At 40.0% G+C, this 22,653-nt stretch overlaps 2 pseudogenes; both read left to right on the plus strand.

Moving 5' to 3' along the window:
• The first annotated feature begins 17,480 nt into the window (after positions 1-17,480).
• On the plus strand, positions 17,481-19,817 carry LOC148040680 (uncharacterized; annotated as a pseudogene).
• A 130-nt stretch (positions 19,818-19,947) lies between these two features.
• On the plus strand, positions 19,948-21,646 carry LOC148040681 (uncharacterized; annotated as a pseudogene).
• Positions 21,647-22,653: the final 1,007 nt, after the last annotated feature.

The raw sequence follows: 22,653 nt of genomic DNA on the forward strand, positions 1-22,653 counted from the left end.
TTCTTCTCTCCTTCTCCTTCTCTTCTTCTCTCTCTCTTTTCCCTCTTCTTCCCCTTCTTCTTTTCCTTCCCTCTTCTCTCTCTCCTACCCCTTCTTCTTCTCCTTCTCTTCCTCTTTCTCCTCTCCTCTCTCCCTCTTCTTCTTATCCTCCTCTTCTTCTCTCCCTCTTCTCTCTCTTCCCTCTTCTTTTCACTCTCTCTCTCTTAGCCGTAGCAGCATTCCCTTATGCCCTCATAGTCCCCTAGTGGGGAGGGGTATCATTTTCTTTTATAGGTTGGGGGGGTGTTATATAGGTGACTAGGAGGGGGGGGAGGGGGAGGGGGGTTTTGTATTATTCTCTCTCACCCCGCCTACGACTTCGCCACGTGCTCTCCATGTTGGCGCATGGATTGCCAGGTCTACCAAAAGCTTCGGCCGATGAGGATGATGATGATGATGAAGATTACGATGCTGATGACACGGGGGGAGTGATGGAGATGGCGGCGCTGATGACGATCTGTTTGGAGGGAGGATCGGCGACGCTCCACGACGGTAGATACGTCTTCGTTTTTTTCTTTTTTCTTTTTTTGAGACATTACAATAACACCATCTTGAATAAATTATATTAAGTTACTTATAGATAAATAATTGTATCAAGAATAATTCTTTTGTATTTATAAATTATGTAAATATTGTAAAATGTCAAAGTTACAATAAGAATAAGTATTTTTACATTTATGAATTATGTAAGCATTAGGACAAGTAAATTTTACATTAAAAATATTTTTTTACATTTATAAATAATGTGTATATTAGGATAAGTGAAAGTTATATTCATAATTTTTTTTACATTTATAAATTATGTTAGTATTAGGATAAGTGAAGTTGCATTAAGAAAAATTGCATCAAAGATATTTTTATTTTTGTTTACAAATTTTTTAAATAAAAAATATTCCCTTGGTATTTATAAATATTAAAAATAGCTTTATCTTGGTATTTAAAGTGAATTAGGATATTTAAAGTAGATAATCAAAATTTGTTAATAAGGAGTACTTCTTAAGGAAGAAAATCCCACTATTAATTCCAAGATTTGATAAATTTTCACAATTTAGGATAAATCCTAGATCCTTAATGAGATCAAGTGACCAATTCTTGACAAGGGACACCAATGAAAGATCGCAAACAAAGACTAACAACAAACCAAAGAAAATAGCTAATAAAGGAATGCTAATTTAAGTTAAAAAGGGGACTTAGAAAAGTCAAATCTGAAGGGAAACTAGGAAAAGCCCAAGAGTTAAAAGAGAGCCAAGTTGGAAGGAATTGCCTCTTAGTTGATATCTTATTCAATTGCCTCTCTATTTGTTAGGAATATTACTCGAAGAAAGTTGCTTGTACTTCACTACAAGATACAGGCCTCATACCAAGGTTCAAAGCAACGAAAATGTTCATTAAAAAAATTGCCCCCATCATCGCTAAACGCGACGGTATTCGCATCTCCATGGAGTTGTCACTATTAGAGTCGGTATTTGCATCATTTTACAATGCAAATAACAACGCAAATACCAATGCTAATAGTGACAGTTTGCAACGCATATTATGATACCAATAGCTACATGTACAGTAAATTTGCGATGATAATAGCGATGGTTTAAGTACATTTTGTGCTTATTTTGAGGACCACTGTACACTTAATATGCAATCCATTTGTAGAATGTAAATACATCACATTGTGCTACATATTGCCACAATTTTTTTTGGGGGGAAGGGGGAGTGTATTATTCTCTCTCACACCGCATGCGACTTTGCCACGTGCTCTCCATGTTAGCGCATGGACTGCCAGGTCTACCAGAAGCTTCGGCCGATGAGGATCATGACAATGAAGATTACGATGCTGATGACGTGGGAGGGAGTGATGGAGATGGCGGCACTGATGACGATGTGTTTGGAGGGAGGATCGGTGGCGCTCCATGATGGCAGATACATCTTCATTTTTTTCTTTATTTCTTTCCTTTCGAGACATTACAATAAAACCATCTTGAATAAATTATATTAAGTTACTTATATATAAATAATTGCATCAAGAATAATTCTTTTGTATTTATAAACTATGTAAATATTGTAAAATGTAAAAGTTACAATAAGAATAAGTATTTTTACATTTATGAATTATGTAAGCATTAGGACAAGTAAAATTTACATTTAAAATATTTTTTTACATTTATAAATAATGTGTATATTAGGATAAGTGAAAATTATATTCATAATTTTTTTTTACATTTATAAATTATGTTAGTATTAGGATAAGTGAAGTTGCATTAAGAAAATTTGCATCAAAGATATTTTTATTTTTGTTTACAAATTTTTTTAATAAAAAATATTCCCTTGGTATTTATAAATATTACAAATAGATGTATCTTGGTATTTAAAGTGAATTAGGATATTTAAAGTAGATAATCAAAAATTGTCAATAAAGAGTACTTCTTAAGGAAGAAAATCCCACTATTAATTCCAAGATTTGATAAATTTTCACAATTTAGGATAAATCCTAGATCCTTAATGAGATCAAGTGACCAATTCTTGACAAGGGACACCAAACAAAGACTAACAATAAACCAAAGAAAATAGCTAATGAAGGAATGCTAATTTAAGTTAAAAAGGGGACTTAGAAAAGTCAAATCTGAAGGGAAATTAGGAAAAGCCCAAGAGTTAAAAGAGAGCCAAGTTGGAAGGAATTGCATCTTAGTTGATATCTTATTCAATTGCCTCTCTATTTGTTAGGAATATTACTCGAAGAAAGGTGCTTGTACTACACTACAAGATACAGGCCTCATACCGACGTTCAAAGCAACAAAAATGTTCATTAAAAAATTTGCCCCCATCATCGCTAAACGCGACGGTATTAGCATCTCCATGGAGTTGTCGCTATTAGCATCAGTATGTGTATCATTTTACAATGCAAATAACAATGCAAATACCAATGCTAATAGCGACGGTTTGCGATACATATTATGATACCAATAGCTACACGTACATTAAATTTGCAATGATAATAGCGACGATTTAAGTACATTTTGTGCTCATTTTGAGGACCATTGTACACTTAATATGCAATCCATTTGTAGAATGTAAATACATCACATTGTGCTACATATTACCACAATTTTTTTTGGGGGGGAGGGGGGTGTATTATTCTCTCTCACCCCGCATGCGACTTCGCCACGTGCTCTCCATGTTGGCGCATGGACTGCCAGGTCTACCAAAAGCTTCGACCCCCCGATGAGGATGATGACAATGAAGATTACGATGATGATGACGCGGGAGGGAGTGATGGAGATGGCGACACTGATGACGATGTGTTTGGAGGGAGGATCGGCAGCGCTCCATGACAGCAGATACGTCTTCATTTTTTTTCTTTCTTTCTTTCTTTTCGAGACATTACAATAACACCGTCTTGAATAAATTATATTAAGTTACTTATAGATAAATAATTGCATCAATAATAATTCTTTTGTATTTATAAATTATGTAAATATTGTAAAATGTAAAAGTTACAATAAGAATAAGTATTTTTGCATTTACGAATTATGTAAGCATTAGGACAAGTAAAATTTACATTAAAAATATTTTTTTTCATTTATAAATAATGTGTATATTAGGATAACTGAAAGTTATATTCATAAATTTTGTTTACATTTATAAATTATGTTAGTATTAGGATAAGTGAAGTTGCTTTGAGAAAAATTACATCAAATTTATTTTTATTTTTGTTTGTGATTTTTTTAATAAAAAATTATTTATTTTGTATTTATAAATATTAAAAATAGCTTTATCTTGGTATTTAAAGTGAATTAGGATATTTAAAGTAGATAATCAAAAATTGTCAATAAGGAGTACTTCTTAAGGAAGAAAATCCCACTATTAATTCCAAGATTTGATAAATTTTCACAATTTAAGATAAATCCTAGATCCTTAATGAGATTAAGTGACCAATTCTTGACAAGGGACACTAATGAAAGATCGCAAATAAAGACTAACAACAAACCAAAGAAAATAGCTAAAGAAGGAATGCTAATTTAAGTTAAAAAGGGGACTTAGAAAAGTCAAATCCGAAGGGAAACTAGGAAAACCCCAAGAGTTAAAAGAGAGCCAAGTTGGAAGGAATTGCCTCTTAGTTGATATCTTATTCAATTGCCTCTCTATTTGTTAGGAATATTACTCGAAGGAAGTTGCTTGTACTTCACTACAAGATACAGGCTTCATACCGACGTTCAAAGCAACGAAAATGTTCATTAAAAAATTTGCCCCCATCATCTCTAAATGCGATGGCATTAGCATCTCCATGGAGTTGTCGCTATTAGCGTCGGTATTTGCATCATTTTACAATGCAAATAACAACACAAATACCGATGCTAATAGTGATGGTTTGCGACGCATATTATGATACCAATAGCTACGCATACAGTAAATTTGTGATGATAATAGTGACGGTTACAGGAAAAAAAATTATGGCAATATGTACAAAGAAAACAAAATACAATTGTTAAAAACACGATTGTCAGTACAAGTGATATTGCAAAAATGAAAGCGAAAAGAACAAAAGAAAAAATTACAAAGTCCTCCAGATAAGTCCTATGGCGGCCATTCCCAAGATGATAGACCACCCCTACCTCCACTCGTGCCCTCGTTGCCTCACACTGTTGACTTCGACATCCCGAAGAATCTGTAGCCTCCTCCCTGAGTCTCTACTAGTCATGTGCATCTAGCCACTCGGGCTTTAAGGTGCCACTCTTGAGTGCCTTGCGTGCGTCCGCTTGTTTGTGTGACATGTGCGCACGCATGCACTCCATCATTCAGCCTATGGAAAACCTCTCTGCCATGGTGGGTACCGAAAACTCCTCATGCAAGGAGACTACTATATAGTCCTTGCTCCCCTCGGGTATGTTCTTCCAATGATCTAAAACGTTGTGCCAAAAAACTTGTTGGCACAACTCTCTCATATGAGCCATTGCCCTCCTCCCCTCATCATTTATAATCACAGCTCCTGTCATGTCATCTACAAGGTATCCATACCCCTCTGGGATATGTCTAAGATGTATCCCCTCCCACCTACGAATGTGCTCTTGTCCCTCTTCGAACCCGCACAAGAGCGAGGAGTAGCACCTATATCTTGAGCTGACTTTCGGCTCACTGTATATCCACATCTCCGTAGTATCCCCCAAAATCACTCCCCCCGTCCGACCCAAATTCTAGAGTGTCAACCTCATCTACTGGAAACCGAAGCATCAGAGTGTGCCAATGTAGATCTAACGAAATGGCATGATGGTGTCCCAAACATCTCCTGGCCTGCTGTATCTCTGAATCGAGCCATCTAATATGGAGACATACGTGTGAATATCTCCTACAACTCCTCGTCGCTTATCCCTCAACTCATCGTGCTCTCCAAATATCGTCAAATGTCACCTGCATAGACAAAAAGTGATGTTAGCATAATCAATATAAAGATTCAAGCAAAGCAGGGTAATATAACTCTAAAAAAAATGATATTAGTTAAAATGCATATTCTAGAGTACCCTTACAAGAGATTCATCAACGAATTGTACAGGCGGATGTTGCAAATATGATGTAGTCTACAGTCCCATGTCAATCTCTTGGCACAACTCCACATACACTGGAAGGTCGATAGACAGGTCACTATAAAAGGATGAGTCCACCTCATTCTCAAAGAATTCTTGGCCTCATGTCTTTTCATCATCGTTACCCGATTCTACCTCCTCTACATCTTCGACCTCCACCCCTTGCAATATCGACCCCTCCATCTCCATACTATCCTCATCTATGCTGGGAACATTGCTTTCATCATGCGCTCTCGCATTTCGGGGAGCTGAAGGCACAACATACCACCATCGAGGTTGTCGGGGGTTAGGATAAAAAATTACATGTTCAAAATCACATACAAGAGAGATTCAATATTTGTGATATATACCATATCATAATGAAATTTAAAAAAATAGTTCATGCACATGTTCACAATGGGTTGGCAAGACAAACATGTCACACAGATCTATCCATCTTTTTTCATAATCTATTTTGAGAAATCCAAATGGACCTCGTTAAACAGTTGTCCCAGCTCCTTCCAATACCACTTTGAACCATTACACATCGAATACGATCATGGAGAAGCTATGTTAACCCACTGTGATAACACTTTTCAAGTTTTCAAATTACTTCATCTCATCTATAACTGTGTTTGGATCCGTGGCTCGCCGTCGGCTCTCTTGCTTGAACTTTGGCATGACACCACAATCTGTTATGGAGTGCATTTTATCAATGTGCTCGATGTGGAAATGTCGCCCCCGCAACCACGTCGCATTGGATATTTTGTACAGTATATTGAAATGGTTAGATTAGTTGTCACATATAAAATCTAGATACGATAGCTTATAAAACATGTGGTCACCTTTGGACTATATTCCCTCAAGAATTCCCACTCCTCAATAGAGACCTCCACCCCTCGCAAGAGACTGCAATCAAATCTCTATGTAACCATCACATAGATATAAACTGCCGCATCTCCTCCATGCCCTTAGAATATCGAATTGGTCAATGGTGCGTACTGTATTAAAATTCTGATGGCGCTTCTTCATGATCTTTCCTGGCTTACTCATACCTAGCAAGTCACATCTCCATGGATGCATGGTGCAATATACAAAAAACGATTCACTTTCTCATCCATTGCAAAATCCATCATTTTTTCTACCCCATTTTCAACCACCACATCTCCGATTAGTCTATCATTGTCCTTCAACAACCATAGCATACTGTTGTCTAAATTCACCATTGGTAGCCACTGTGAAATATGCACTAATGCCTCAGACACCAACCAATCTTCAGCCATGCTACCTTCTGAATGAGCTCGTTGTTGCATAAAGCCTTTCAGGGTTTTCATGAAGTGCTCCAAGAACATCCATCATGTATGGATAGGTTTCGCAATCTCCACTTCATCTACAAGATGCACTAGGAGGTGGATTTGTATTGTGAGCATGTTGGTGGGCATGTACTTCTCAAAGAGATAGACCGCCTCCACTACTCCCCGCCTTGCGGATTCAATAAACGATGTCTTGATCTCCTTCTATGAGATCCACTGCACTAAATTTGACAAGTTGTAAATCACCCCAAATATTTCTGGAGTAAGACATCTTATGATCAGGATCGGTAGTATAAACTGCCACAAATGAAAAAGCATTACGAACACCAACTAAACTCCAAATAGAAAAATACGTAGGCCACTTACAATCCATTTGTAGTGCAAACCTGACATATCTTATGCCAATCATGGGATTTCAGCCGTGATAGTTTGCCGTCTTTAGAAAAAGTGGATCTTAAGAGAACGCATCATACCTGTCGAATAGACCTGGTAATTTGCTTCATGATGCACTCTTATTTAGTGGATAAAACCCAAGGAGCATGAGGTAGTTGCAATTGACAATCAGCACTCGACTATGGCCAAAGCACCTTCATCTTGCCTACCTCCTTCAAATCTATTCGTGCCCTTGCAGTGTCTCTCTTTCCTGTGACGTGGTCCCATAGTAAGCTTCCCACATTCTTGAAAATATGCATGGGATCCAACAAATGGTTGATTTGCAAGCGGGTCCAATACAACAACTCGTAAAAATTTGAGAATCATCGCATTCCATTTAGATGCAACTCCGTGTGGACCATTTTCAACTTGTACCAGCTTTGGGCGTTCATTCGTGTTGGAGATCATCCAAGAAAACCTTCCCTCAATTCATGACCCTCTAGCAAAAAAGAGGCATGTCCTTGATATACCATCTTCTTCATGGTTCGTGACCTTTGGGAGTCAACTATGACCCACACAATGGACATACATGATAACCTGAGGTAAGCAGACATGTCCCAACACCTCTATTTAGTAAACACATACTTGAATGAGCTATGATAGATATGACCAACGAGAATGGAAGCCTACTTACTTGAGCACTCCCCGAGTCCCAAGAAGTCATGCATGGTCCACATGAGAATGGCTCGTATATTGGCGGACCATGAACCATTGTGCTTGGTCACATCTTCCACGGTGACCCCCTCCTCCCAAAAAATCTTAAGCTCATCGACTAATGGATAGAGATAAACATCTATATTCTTGACTTTGTAGTGGCCAAGAACGAGAAGCTAAGGATCAAGTGTCCTTTCTTCGTAGAAAGCCATGACGGTGGGATGTTGTAGTTAACAAGGACTACAAGCCACACACTGTAAGAAGTTGAGCGGAGACCGAATGGGTTCATGCCATCCATAGCAAGATCGAGCCAAAGATTCCTTGGCTCTCGTGCAAAGCCTGAAAAGATAGAGTCAATGTGGCTCCATGCACGTGACTTCGTTGATATTCATTGGACTCCATCTATGGATCTATGCTGCGCATGCCACATTGTCAAGCTTGCCATGCTCAACATACAAAACATGTGACATATACGAGGGATAAGTGGAAAGTGTTTGAGAACTTTCTGAGAGATGGTTTGCCCTTGCAAGTCCTATCGATATCTGTGAGCACCACACTTTGGACATGCCTCCATAGTCTCATACTCTCCTCGAAACAACACGCAATCATTGACACATGCATGGATGCTATTGTAGTCCATGCCAAGCTTTCGTAAAACATGTCGTACATCATCACGAGTCTCGGGAATGGTATCTTCAAGTGGTAATATATGATACTTTAGCAACCTGAAAAGAAATCATAAAACACCTTGAAAAAGTACAATTGTTTTAATAATAGTACCGAAAATAAATCAACGAAGTGTACATAGAAGGTACTTGAACAACTCGGTCACACTCACATCGCTCCATCCGTATTTTGCTTGCACACTTAGGAGTGCAAGAAACATCTTCAGGTGAGATACTCGGCACCCATCATATAATGGTATGGATGCTTCCTCTCTTAGCAAATCAAATGTCTCAGCATCCATGGGTATCAATGCATTGATCATTGCCTCCATCTCAAGCTCCAAGATTGTAGGAAAGTTTGAAAGGCTACCTATCTCCTCTAATATTGACAATATAGATTGAGTCATGCCTTCCAAGTGGTGGATTGGCTCAGGCACTCCATCCATCACACTCCCACAAACTCTTCTAATTGGCCGCAATAGGTGCATTCCTCCTTGGGATGAGACATCACCTCCCTGTATAAATTTTACAACCATGTCTAATGTTTTTATATGTGATAATTAATTAGTTTGCGAATATAATGCATGATTGATAGACATTTTTCTTACAGTTTGCTCAAAGTTTGAGATTGTCTGATCAATGATCTCCAATTGAAACTCATCAAAGCATCGTACGTGTTCTACAGACAAGTGACGCTTTCATCTGATCGCCAGCTTGCATTGAGAGCAAGGACACATGACATACTGATTAAGATACGCCTCACGATCTTGAACATCACAACCATCATCATTTTCCATTTTGTCTATGTTACAGCAAACAATTGGTTTTTATTCTCATTCTCTTTTTCTTTCCTACATTATTTGAGAAGGGATTTCTTCTCTTGTAACTCAACAAAATTAATGTCAATTAAAGTCTTGGTTTTCTTCCCCTTTCTTTTTTTCTCCCCCTTTCTTTGCATCTTTCTTTTGCACTCTTTGTTTTATGTTTTCTCCTCCTTCTCTCTCTCTCTCTCTCTCTCTCTCTCTCTCTCTCTCTCTCTCTCTCTCTCTCTCTCTCTCTCTCTCTCTCTCTCTCTCTCTCTCTCTTTGTTGCCTCTCTCTTTGTTTCTCCACCCCCTCATGTTTTCTTACTCATTCTCCTCTATGTGTGTGTGTGTGTGTGTGTGTGTGTGTGTGTGTGTGCGCGCGCGTGTGTGTGTGTGTTACCGTGTCCTTGCAGCACAGAGGAGCGAAAAATGGAAAAAATAGAAATAGCAAAAAAGGCGCAAAACAAAAGCAGAAAAATGCGCCTTGACCAATAGCCAGTCCCTGAAAAATTCAAATGTTCAGGCACGACCCTCAGAGAGCTTCGGTATCGGCCCGAGGCAACAAAAGAATTAAAATCCGGAAACGCTCCCGAATCTTTGTAAAAGAGTGCCAGGCTCGCTCCTGTGCAAAGTGTATGCATTAGCCGGGAATAGGATAAATTAGAATGGTGGGAAATGGAAAAAAGGGCCTAGGCTACGGTCGGCCATGTAAGAGAGGGAAAAGGGGATGACCGCCCAAAAAGGATTTAGGGCTTTGTATATAAAGTTGAAAAGTGAATGAGAAGCTCATTCTTTGGTGTGTGGCAAAAAGAGTCTTCTTCTTCCTCCCTTCTTCTCTCCTTCTTACTTGTGTGTGCTCTTGAGAGAGGGAGTGTGAGAGTGTGAGGGAGTGAGTGTGTGTGAGAGTGAGGGATCAAGAGGGTGAAGCTCTTCACCATCTTCTCTTCCCTTCTTCTCTTCTCTTCTCTTCTTTTCTATTCTCTTGCATGCGCGGCTATGGAGGATGGAGCTTGGAGATGGAGGAGGCTTGAGGATGCTTGAGCTAGCATCAAGAATCGTGGAGCTACCGGAGTACAAGAGAGAGGAGGGTACTCGATCGGGCATCAAGGTAAGCTCTCTACACTCGTAGGATCGACGGCGCGTCGGCTAGGTGAGAGATAGCCATTAGAGCTCCTTGGAACGCTTGAAACAATAAGCAGTCCGTGGGTCTTGGCGGTTGAGCGAAAGCTCCCACACTCTCACTCTCTCGCTTTCTCTCTCTCTCTCTCTCTCTCTCTCTCTCTCTCTGTTATCTTTCATGTTTATTTTCTCTCTCTCATTCTCTCTTCCTTTTCCTTTCTTCTTCTCCCTCTCTCATTTCCTCTCTTTCTTCCTCAATGCACCTCATTCTCAAGAAAAACAAACAAAAAAAATAAAGAAATAACAATAACAAACCAAGAGGAGGATGGATTGTTCATCTCCTCTTCACAACAAACCCTCTCTTTGTTTCTCTCCATCCCCTCATGTTTTCTCACTCATTCATCTCTCTCTCTCTCTCTCTCTCTCTCTCTCTCTCTCTCTCTCTCTCTCTCTCTCTCTCTCTCTCTCTCTCTCTCTCTCTCTCTCTCTCTTCCTTTCTTCTTCTCCCTCCTCTCATTTCCTCTCTTTCTCCCTCAATGCACCTCATTCTCAACAAAAACAAACAAAAGAAAAGAAAAAAGAACGAGAACAAACCAAGAGGAGGCAATGTACTCATCGCAAAGGCCCGAGAATGGATTCTTCATCTTCTCTTCGCAATGGTCCCTCTTCTTTCTTCGTGCTCTTTCTCCTCTTCTTCGTCATGAACGGCGATGGCAGTAGCAGTGCCGGTGGCGGTGAGAAGCTCTCCTTCTCTCTCTTTCTCTCTTCTTCTCCCTCCTCCTCTGCCTCTCCCTCTCCCTCCCAAAGGCATGATCTCTTTTGCTCTCTCTTAAACTCTTTCGGAAAAATACCGTGCTCGAGTTTCACCGCTTTTTTTTCTTTGAGTACCATCACTATTTGCGCCGCATGACACCGCTAATATGCATCGCAATTGCCCGTCGCTATGCCTCTATATCCTTGTAGTGCTTGTAGCAATGCATACAACTTTAACTTGATGCACTTAGGAAATTGATTGAATAATCAAAATTTCTAGTACGCTAAGTTTGCAATATGATAAAAAGGAAAGTGCATTAAACCTCTCCCAAAGCTAATTGTGGGTGCCTTTTCCAAGGGGGAATAAATTGCTACCTCAAAGAGTTTTGTACTGATCCGGATGGTGACGAGAGGTCACTCTGTAGGAAATCCTTGGGTAAGAGAAGTTGAGGGTGTTGAGAAATAGACAAATGATGTATGCTCCAAGAGGAGCTGTCCTGAATCCCATATGCACAATGAGGAGAGTGGAACAACTCAAAGCCTATAAAGCATTGTACTTGACTATGAAATGAACACAATATCATGATGCTTGGTACTTTCAGTTAAGTGTCTTGTCATTGTCAATTCTACACAAGATTGTGTTTATGAGTCCAAGCTAATCTATCTTGGAACCTAATTCACTTGTGTAATAGTTTGTCTCTACTTGTCCATGTCATTATGAACTTGGTTTACATCTTTGATCCACCATAGCTTGTGTCATGTCCTAGATCCACATCATTTAACATGGTATCAGGGCCCAGTTGGGCATGGCATAGCTCACACTTTGAATCTCTAGTCTCCCTTCATCTCTGGTGATCTCTAACCAGCCCACATTCAGCTCATATCTTCAGTTTCAACTTCAAATCTCAGTTGGACCTTGTGGCAGCCATAGCTAGCAGCACCCTGTCATCTTGAAGCTCCTGTATCTCACTCCACATACCAAATCTCTCTTATCTTCCTTCTAGAAATTTGTTCTCCACCTCACAAAACTTCCCTTTATCACATCAATCCATGAGATTTGTCTATTTGGACCTCAGCATTGTCACTATTGTCAGTTGCTGCCATAGCCCCAGTTTGTAGCCTGCAGGACATACCTCACTTTGAGCTCTCATATCTCTCAAATCAGGCAATATTTCAGTGTGCTTTCTTCAGGAGGATTAATCTTCTACTCAAGGAGCTTCTGCCTATCACATCTAAGCCTGACATTGGATACCTACAAGCCTGGCATTGCTGAAATTCAATGTCGCTGCCATATCTGCGCCTGGTTATGTTTTGCTAATTTGCGCGCGGATTGCAGTACACGATCTTGACGGTTATCATGGGGCTCTTGTAGAGCATGGAGTAAGCTACATTTCCATAAAAAAAGTTTCCAAAATGATCAACTCTAGCTCTAGATATCTAGAAAAAACCAGGCCTGGGTCAAAACCCTAATCCAGGAAGCCATAGCCATCAAGATGCAAGCTCATTTTTCCTTCAATTTCTCATTCCTTTCAATTGAGGGCACACACTGCCACTTTTATCTGAGTTTGAACTCAGTTCCCAGCAAGATTAACACTTCAAATCAACAAGCAAGAAGAAGATCAAAGCACCAATATTCAATACTAAGCTCAAGAATAGTATCTATTGATACTCAACTAGTGTCAATTGACACTAACCTCCTTGTGACACTTCACAAATCCCCCTTGCTGGTCTTTTCTCAGATTGGAGCTGCTCAACATGGCAGAACTTGAGCAAATAGCAAAATTCAATGGAGAAGGCTTCCATGCCTGGAAGGAAAAGACCATGTATCACCTAATGCGAAAAGACTTGTGGGACCTGTTTGAAGATGATGCAGATAACAAGAAAGAAGATGATGAAGACGGGTTCGTTGAAGAAGAATAGTTCAAATCCAAAGAATGGAAGAAGATGAATAATAAGGCACTAGGCATCATTGCCTGGGGACTAAGTGATGACGTGTTACATCATATATCTGGCATTAGAAATGCTAGAACCGCCTGGGAGAAACTTGATAAAATATTTGGTACTCAAGCAAAGAATTCAAAGGTAAAACTTCTCATGCAGTTTTATAAACTGGATATCAAAGACAGTGCTTCTATGACCATACACATTAATAAGTTTAAGAGTTTAAAAACTCAACTTGCATCTCTTAAAAAGAATATTGAGGAAGATAAAGCAATAGCCGTACTGCTTGCAAGTGTAAACAAGGATCCATATGAAAATCTTGTGTCCACTTTGAGTAATGTTCCAAGCCTCACACTTAAAGATATTGAGCACTCACTACTCGATGAAGAAGGCAAAGTAAAAACCAATAATGCAAAAGACAATGTCTCATCATTTAGGGAAAACCTTTTGTACACCAAAGGAGCTGCTGGACCTAAAGGAAGAGGTCGAGGATTCATCAACAACAATAACAAGGATCGGATTACATGTCACTATTGTGGTAAGACTGGCCATGTAGCCAGTGAATGTTTCCACAAGAAGAGAGCCCAACAATTGCAAAGTGATCATCACCAGAACCAATACATGGAAGAAAGAGAAGAAGAAGAATATGCTTCCACTACCATCAACAACTCTGACAGATTGTTTTGAAGAACTTTCATTGTATCTTTCATATGTTTTTCCCACAATGGATCTTTCTTTTCCTTAGTGAATTTGATTTGTACAACCCTTGCCAAGATGTAAAGTCTCAAGCTTTAACTTGACTAGGCTGCCTATGAGCTAGTCTTCTGGGCCATGTTATCATGAAGGGGGGGCAAAAGCCAGCAAGTGTAGGGACTCATCATTTGAGGGGGGGTGTTGAGAAATAGACAAATGATGTATGCTCCAAGAGGAGCTGTCCTGAATCCCATATGCACAATGAGGAGAGTGGAACAACTCAAAGCCTATAAAGCATTGTACTTGACTATGAAATGAACACAATATCGTGATGCTTGGTACTTTCAGTTAAGTGTCTTGTCATTGTCAATTCTACACAAGATTGTGTTTATGAGTCCAAGCTAATCTATCTTGGAACCTAATTCACTTGTGTAATAGTTTGTCTCTACTTGTCCATGTCATTATGAACTTGGTTTACATCTTTGATCCACCATAGCTTGTGTCATGTCCTAGATCCACATCATTTAACAGAGGGTGCTAGGGGGAGCTCTAGCTGGTAAACCCTTAGACTCCTAGGAACCATCCAAACTCTTATGTAACTCGAACTAGTTTTTCCTTAGGCTCTTATACTAGTTAAGGGTGAAAATCTTGGAGAAGTAAGGGCCTTCGTGCCATTCTTCCATATGGATAGAATGTGAACACTTGTATAAGAATTTTCTATCAAATAAAGAAGCTCTCTTTCAAAAGGTTTATTTTCATTGTTTGTGTGCTATGATTTTAAATTACATAAACAACCACTATGATTAAAAGGGTTAACTAAGAAATTAGCTAATTTTATGTGTACAACTTAAATATGTTAAGTAAGTAGATAGTTAACCTTGTCACAAATTTGTTGCATTAGAGTATAGAAAAAATTGACCCCTACAATCAATTAGGACCCTAACTTCGTATCGTTTTAAGAGAATGTAGTGAGACTTTTCCTTACGAGTAGATGGATTGATGTATTCATACTTCCCCTTAGGGGTAGAGGGGTCGATGTATTCATACTTTCCCTTGTTTCTCTCTCTCCTTGAACCAAATGCGATACAAGTCTAGACACCAAAATTCACATCAATTATCATGGGAACGGCCAAGACCTTCTGTTGCAAAGTGAACTCGAGAGAGTCTAGACAACAAACCTCATGTTATTTGAAAGAGTACCAAGGGGCATTTTCTCGAAAAAATCAGCTTAATGGACCACTAAATTGTCCCACCAAGGATGTCACAAGTGGGTATGCCACATTAACATTACCCTTTGTCACAAACAAGTGCTAGCCCATATCACTCATGCCAAAGGTAGCAAAATGTGGCTTGCATCATATATGTGGAATGCTAGAATAGTCAATGAAAAACCTAATGGATGAGTAATACATGTTGTTGATAAAAGGTGTCATTAATAAAGAAAATGGTGTTTCTATTGATGGCACAGATGAATGGTACACCAATTGGTAATCATGATGAAGTTGTGGGCAGTAGAATAAGAACTAAAATGATGATGTCATGAATGGATAATATCCTTTTGGAAGTTGCTGGTAGCACAGTTGAAGAAGAAGAATGGAACATGGAATAGGAATATGAGGGCCACCATTATTGATGAATCTTTTAAGGGGTCATCGTGAGGACCTACAAGCAACTTATGCCATCCCTAAGGGGTTGTGTTTAGCTTATTGTATAATAAAGGGTGTGTGTGTCCAAGTACAAATCAGAGATGGGTCAAACTCCATATGTGTCTAAAGTGTTGTTCCACACTTGAGGACCCAATTGGTGTAGAGTCATTGCACGATGTTAAGCCTAGGGTAATAGGTCATTCAAGCAAGCCTGAGGTGCCATACCCTTGATGTGCCTTGAGACTATGAAGTTGGTTGACTAAAACCACTAGATGTACCTAGCTTAAGGATCGCTAGGTTCATTGATTGTGCGTGTATTTATCTAAGTTGGACCATTTTCTCACTTGTTCTTTTCTTTTTTAACTACAAAGTATCTTAATCCTTCGAAGTGCTTTTATACTTTAAGTAGTTTGTTAGCATGGCTATCAAGTTGTAAAGTGGACACTCTTTGTTTTGATAAAGGAGGATGAGTATACATCTAAGGAATCTAATGCATATCTCCCTAAAAATGGGATAAATTGCTAATGTACAATGTTGTATATAGCTCAAAGGGGAATTCAAAATGCCTAGAAGATTTACTATTTTTTATGGGCATGTGCCTTATCACTAAAGACTTGGAGCCAATACTTATTTAGGTGTACTTATATTATTACAGTGCTTAACAAAACATTTATTATTTTGTATCATATACATAGGTGCTCAATTTAATATTTCATTATTTGACATTGTATTTGGGCACAGGCCGACTTTTGGACGCCCAAACGCTTTACTTTATAATTGGGCAAAAGCAAACACAAAAGCCGAAAGCATGCTATTTGTAAATTGGGCTATTATTGAGCTTGGAGATAAATAAATCCATAAATACATTCATTCTGAAGCACTCATAATGAGCAACGTGATGGCAAAATTGTTCTTGTTTTTATCAATCAGTTTGACGACTATTTTCATGAAGAGCAATATGCTGAAAAAGATAAACTTAAATGTCCTAGTTGGGCTATGGGTCTTATACCATGATTATTAGTTCCGTTTCCACCATTTCTATCTCTAATTGTAAGTACATGACAAGTGTGGGCTACATCAATATTATTCATGTTCAATTCTTCTATAAATAAAGCACTCTCTATATTACTACAGTTAAAGCCATATTTAGGAGGATTAGCACTCACATAGAATGTACCCCATGACTCTAGTGGTGTGGCAAGGAAGAACAAAGACTTTATGGTATCCTTCAAATTGAATGCCCTATGAGATAAGCTGGTTGAAAATAGAGTGGAACTCATTTAAATAAGTAGAGATAGGGGTGCTCTCCCCTCATGCAAAGATCCACGAGCTTCTTCAATCAATACAACAGATATGCATGACTCTACTCATAGTTGCACTCGTACGTTGAACGGACATGTTCGTACCATACGAACCGTACGGTACGTATCCATACTGTTTTGTACAAGATTTTAGACATGTTTTGGCCACGTATCCTAGGAGACAAGGCGAGCTATCTAGAGAGTTTCCACGCGAAACGGGCTGGGGAAAAAGGTGCAAACTGTGTGTGTGTCTCGACTCTCTCCTCAGCCCTCCTTCTTGTCTCCAAGACTCCAAGGCTGCATCAAGCTCCCATCCCCTCCAAGCTCCCTCTTCCTCTCTCCTCTTCCCCTCTTCTCTTGAGTCTTCCTCCCATCCTCTCCCTTTTCAAAGTTCTTTCTTCTTCCAACTTTCCAAGTTTCCCCGATCCCCTCCCTTTTCAAGGCTCAAGCATCATCTCACTCTCTCCTCTTCCCCCCATCCCCTCCCTCTTGGAGCATCACCGCCGATCAAAGTGACAAGTCTCAACTCTCTCCTCTTCATCGGGCCTCCATCCTTGCCTCGGCACCATGACATACAAGAAGCATGAGGCCTTCAACTTGCACGCCATCCATCTGGAGAGGGACACAAAGAAGTCCAACTCCCACAATTGGATATGCAAGCATTGCAGGAAGAGCTACACAAGTGGTGCAACCCGGCTTCTCCAACATCTTTCCAAGATGAGGGGGCAAGTCACTCCGTGCAAGTCAATCCCTCAACACATTGCGGACGAGATTCTGGCCAAGATGAGAGGGGGATCCACTAGAGGAGGAGGTGGTAGATCAGCGGCGATGGCATCTACACTGTCACAACTCTATAGAAACAGAATTTGTATCCTTTTTCATTGATTTGTCTATATAATGATTTATTAAATTTATTTCCTTTGCACTAATTAGATATAAAGAAAAGTGCATTGGAGCTGGCCACTGATGAGTGGTCACAAGTTATGCTGGACCCACACGGTGGGTTAGAGAAAAGATAGTTCACACTTCCACCTATATGACCCGATTGGGCGCCTGTGACTAGAACTCACGCATATCAGGGTTAGACTCGCACACAGAAAGGATTGATGCCTTGAAGTGTGGGCTAAATCCACCAGAACAAACAGTTACAATCAACAAGATGGCATGATCATGAAATGCTTGTATAATGTGCATATGTGGGCTGAAAGCTTGAAATGCACATTTCTTTGCATAGGAAAGTCACATAAAGATTCGGATACCATTTTTGCGATGTACACGAAAAAAGCTTTCATATGACACCCATATTGGGGGGGTCCCTAAATTTTAGGAGATCCCTAAATTTTAGGGGAGCATGCTAGTCCTAAAAAATAGGGATGTCATTCTAAAAATAGTAAGCTCTGTACTCTGACTGTGCTTACTAAATTTGGTTGTTTCTATTCTTGACAGTATTCAACCCAAAAAGGAAGGCCATAGAGAAGAGACAAGTGTCAAGACACTTGTCACACAAGTTTCCAAGTGTCCCACCACTTGTCACATCTCATGACATGTGGCTGGACACTTGTCTTGTGCTACTCCACTTTCCCCTTTTGTACTAGCTCTCCCCTCTCCTATAAATAAGAGCTCGTTTTTCTTCATTCGTCATCATTTTTCTTTGCTGTAAACTCTTGTACAACACCCACAGATAGCTAGAAACTGGCCCCATCCATCCCCATCATCATCCCCCACTTCTCCATTATCAAATTCCTCCATATTCCCTCTTCTATCATTGTTGTTTTACAGGACAACAAGCCTGTAAATTCATTACAACATCTCCTCCTCGAGCTCTTTCTTCCATTTTAGCTACAAGAAGCAAGCCCTATCCATGTATTGCTGATCAACGATGGAGAAAGGCTGAATTTCCCTTTTTCTTCTCTCATACTGTAAAGAAATCAGTTCTTATCATTGCATAATAGATAATGCATGTGTGTTTGTACATCTTTGCATGATCTTGTGAGAGTGAGAATTACTTCTTCTCACTCTCAGGTTGATTGTAACTGAGCTCTTCCCTAAGGGACTTGGGTTGAGTAGAAATGCATTCCTTCGGGAGGGGTTGCCCATCTTCAACCCTCAATCTTGTCTCCATTACTTTTACATTTTCATGGCTGTAATTTTGTGAGTAATTTTCATTTTCAGCTTTAAGTGTTCATTCTCTTTTATATTAAATCTCGAAAACAAGCGAATATCATAATTGTTAAGCATACTATGTTGTTCGGGGCGTTTACATACACCTATGCCTACTCATGAGGAAGCCTCAAATGTAGGCCTATCTTCGACCAATGCGGGTGAGGCCTCCACCATCAATGGTGCCGACTCCACATTCGCTTCGGGCTCCGGCATTGGAAAAAGGCAAAGGTTAGAGGCTCATGCGGTACCGGAGAGACAATCCTCTCTCTCTCAAGCTCCCGGTCATACACGTGGATTGGTTGCCTTTCTTAGAGAAAGGCAATGACAAGCCGATGTTGAGATTGCACGCACGGTGATCGAGTGCAATCTTGCATTCAACATCCTAAAGCATGAGCAATGGAAGAAGATGATGAGAACCATTGCCAATGTGGGCCCATGTGAAGGATGGAGCGGCCTCTCATACAATGATATGAGGACGAAGAAGATTGATGAAGAGAAGGAGAGGATCGATAAAGCCCTTAATCCTATTCGGGCCTCATGGACAAAATATGCTTGCTCCATTCTCACCAATGGATGGAGTGACCATAAGAAACGGGGTATCATCAACATACTCGTTTCATGTCCACTTGGCACATATTTTTTGCAGGCCGTAGACACGGCAAGAGGGGAAGAAAAACGACCGGTCCATTCATCTACCGCCACATTCGGCAAGCTATCATTGAGGTGCACATTGTCTTTTAAAAGTTGCTTTCATTATTCATGAATCATAATTAGAATTTTCAGGTAATGATTCATGATTCATCTCTCCTCGAAGCTTTTATAATTTGTGCCATGTATGATGTGCTTGTAGGTGGGTCCCTTAAATGTGGTGCAAGTTGTGACCGACAATGCATCCAATTGTCGGCGCATGGGCCATTTGCTTGAGGCCGAGTTTCCTTCGATCGTATGGAATCCATGTGCAAGTCTTTGTTTGGACTTGCTCATGGAGGACATCGGGAAGCCAAAATGAGTGAAGAGGGTGGTACACAAGGCCACATTTGTTGTCACCTTCTTCACGGTGAAGGTGAAGGTGCTTGCGATGTATCACGAGCATAGCAAACTTGAGTTGAAGAAGCCTTCTTCAACTCAGTTTGCTTATATGTGGTTATTGTTGGAGAGGCTTTATGAGGTGTGGTCCGCCCTACGCCAAACAGTGGTGTCCACTCTATGGAATGAGTGGGATGAGCATGAGACAAAGAAGGCGAAAGCCATGTAGCGGCTGGGCCTTGATGAGCAGTTTTGGCAGAAAGTCCGTGCCATTGTGATTGCCGTGACTCCCTTGTATAGGGTGTTGCGCATGACTGATTGTGAGGGGGTCCACCATGGGCCTTCTCGTTCACTTCTTCAGAGCGGCATTGGTGGAGGTACGGGCTTGCACGATGATCACAGATTCTTAGTGTGCATACATCATAGAGATAGTAGAGAGGAGATGGGCATGGATGCATAGGCCCATCCATGGTTTTGCAGCATTGGTGCATCCGGCCTACAAGTCGCCAGCGATCATAGATGATAGAGAGCTCCGATCAGATCAGCTTGCATATTTGACTCGTGTGGTCCCCATAGATGACCACAACACAGTCCTAGAGGAGCTTGGATGCTATGCATATCAGAGAGGACATGTGGCATTTTCTTCTCCCACTTGTTGGGGAAGGGAGTCACTTGTAAAGCCTCTATTTTGGTGGCAAAATTTTTGATATGTGCAGGAGACTCTTCAACCCTTGGCCATGAGAGTCCTTGCACAGGATTGCTCTTCAGGTGCATGTGAGAGAAACTGGAGTGCCTATTCTCTCATTCACACAAAGATTTGCAATCGTCTTAGTACACGACAGTTAGAGCAGCTAGTCTATTGCCGCACTAACTTGCGCATGATGAAGGCCATGATGAGTATGGGTAGTCCAAAGCAGGTAAACACCTAACCATAAAATGATAAGTCAAGTTTAATTTTTAAATTTGTTGGCTGCAACTTGTTACTTTATAGTAGTATACTCAACAATTTAGTATTTATAGTCTATTATCTTATGTGCATTATGTAGGTGAATGTTGATACATTCAAGTTGACGGGCAACACTCTTGCGAGTGTACAGCAGGAGGTCGATGAGGAGGAGGAGTAGATCTTTGCAGAGCTCTATAGAGAGCTCATAGCAGTAGACACCCGTGACACTCGTAGTTAGCGTGCTCATGGGCGAGGAGTTCGAGTTGCCAGTAGGCACATGGTCATTCGACACCCTCCGAGATTGACGAGGGGTGGTTTAGGTGGTTTGCAGACATATATGAGGCGGGGCTCTAGTAGCTCTCGTCCAGTCCCTAATGATGACATTCTCCCCTTGCCTACAGTTAGATCGTCATTGCCTAGGGAGCCATCATTTGATGATGATGGTAACCTTATCAATGAGGATGAGTATGAGAGTGTCTCGAATGATGAGGAGTCATCTTCAAACTCTCTTGATGAGCACTCAGATGATGATGATGATGATGATGATGATGATGATGATGATGATGATGATGATGATGATGATAGTGATGCCTCATGAGTCATCCTAGCCTCTAGGCCTTAGCTCTCTCGAGTCTTACCTTTTTGTATCTACTTAGTACTATCACTGATGATTGTATCCAGTTTCACTCATTGATGATTGTATGATGTAGCTAGTATATTGTACCGTTGCCTACATGTTTGCTGCTTGCATGTGATTGCGAGGGCTTTTTACCTCATGTATTCAACATATTTTGTAATGGCACTACTAGTTTCACTTTAAACATGTGTTCTATTATTTATAGTTTTAAAAAAATGAAGTTAATTTTTTTTCTTACTAATATCATACCATACCTTATAAAATCTTAAGGTACAATTTAGTACTGTATTTTATCATACCGTATCGTATCGTACTTTTCGTACTTGACAACTATGACTCTACTTATCATAAAGATCACATATCTTGTTCCATAAATCATATGTACCACCATTAGTCATATTAACATTGAAGTATACCTACTTAGTCGAAGCCAGTATGATAGTAGACTTGCATAACTCGTCAAGCTTATCCCAATCATCTCTATCTCAATTTTTTGGCTTTATGCTAACCTACTTCTTTTGCACTAGTACATGCTATATTTGCATTTTGTAATACTAGAAGTTGTTGTCATCCAACTTCTTGATATTGACAATAACAGTGTCATTGGATGCATTTTAAGTACTTGCCATTATGTCAACAAAGGATTGCAAAGTATAAGAGCATGAATCTTTTGTGTGTTACATAATGAATGAATCATGGAAGAAGAGAGAGTAAATTGTTATCTGTTCATGGCTCCCATCCTTGTCTGTCTCTTCCTCTCTCTTTGAACATGATATCAAAGCTTGGCTTCACAGTAGTTGGACTTGTGGAGCTAGGACTTGACCTTCAATATGCGAGCCTTCAATTTGTGAGAAACCTTGTAATAGCCCTTTTTTTAAAACCACAATCTATCTCTTGCTGTTGTCTGCAGAAATGGATTCTAGAGAAATGGCCCATAAAACCATTTTGACATGGTCTACAACTTTGTA

Source organism: Lygodium microphyllum, chromosome 2 (assembly GCF_053477565.2).
Source record: "Lygodium microphyllum isolate KBCC chromosome 2, Lygodium_microphyllum_v1.1.10, whole genome shotgun sequence".
Taxonomy (NCBI): Eukaryota; Viridiplantae; Streptophyta; class Polypodiopsida; order Schizaeales; family Lygodiaceae; genus Lygodium; species Lygodium microphyllum.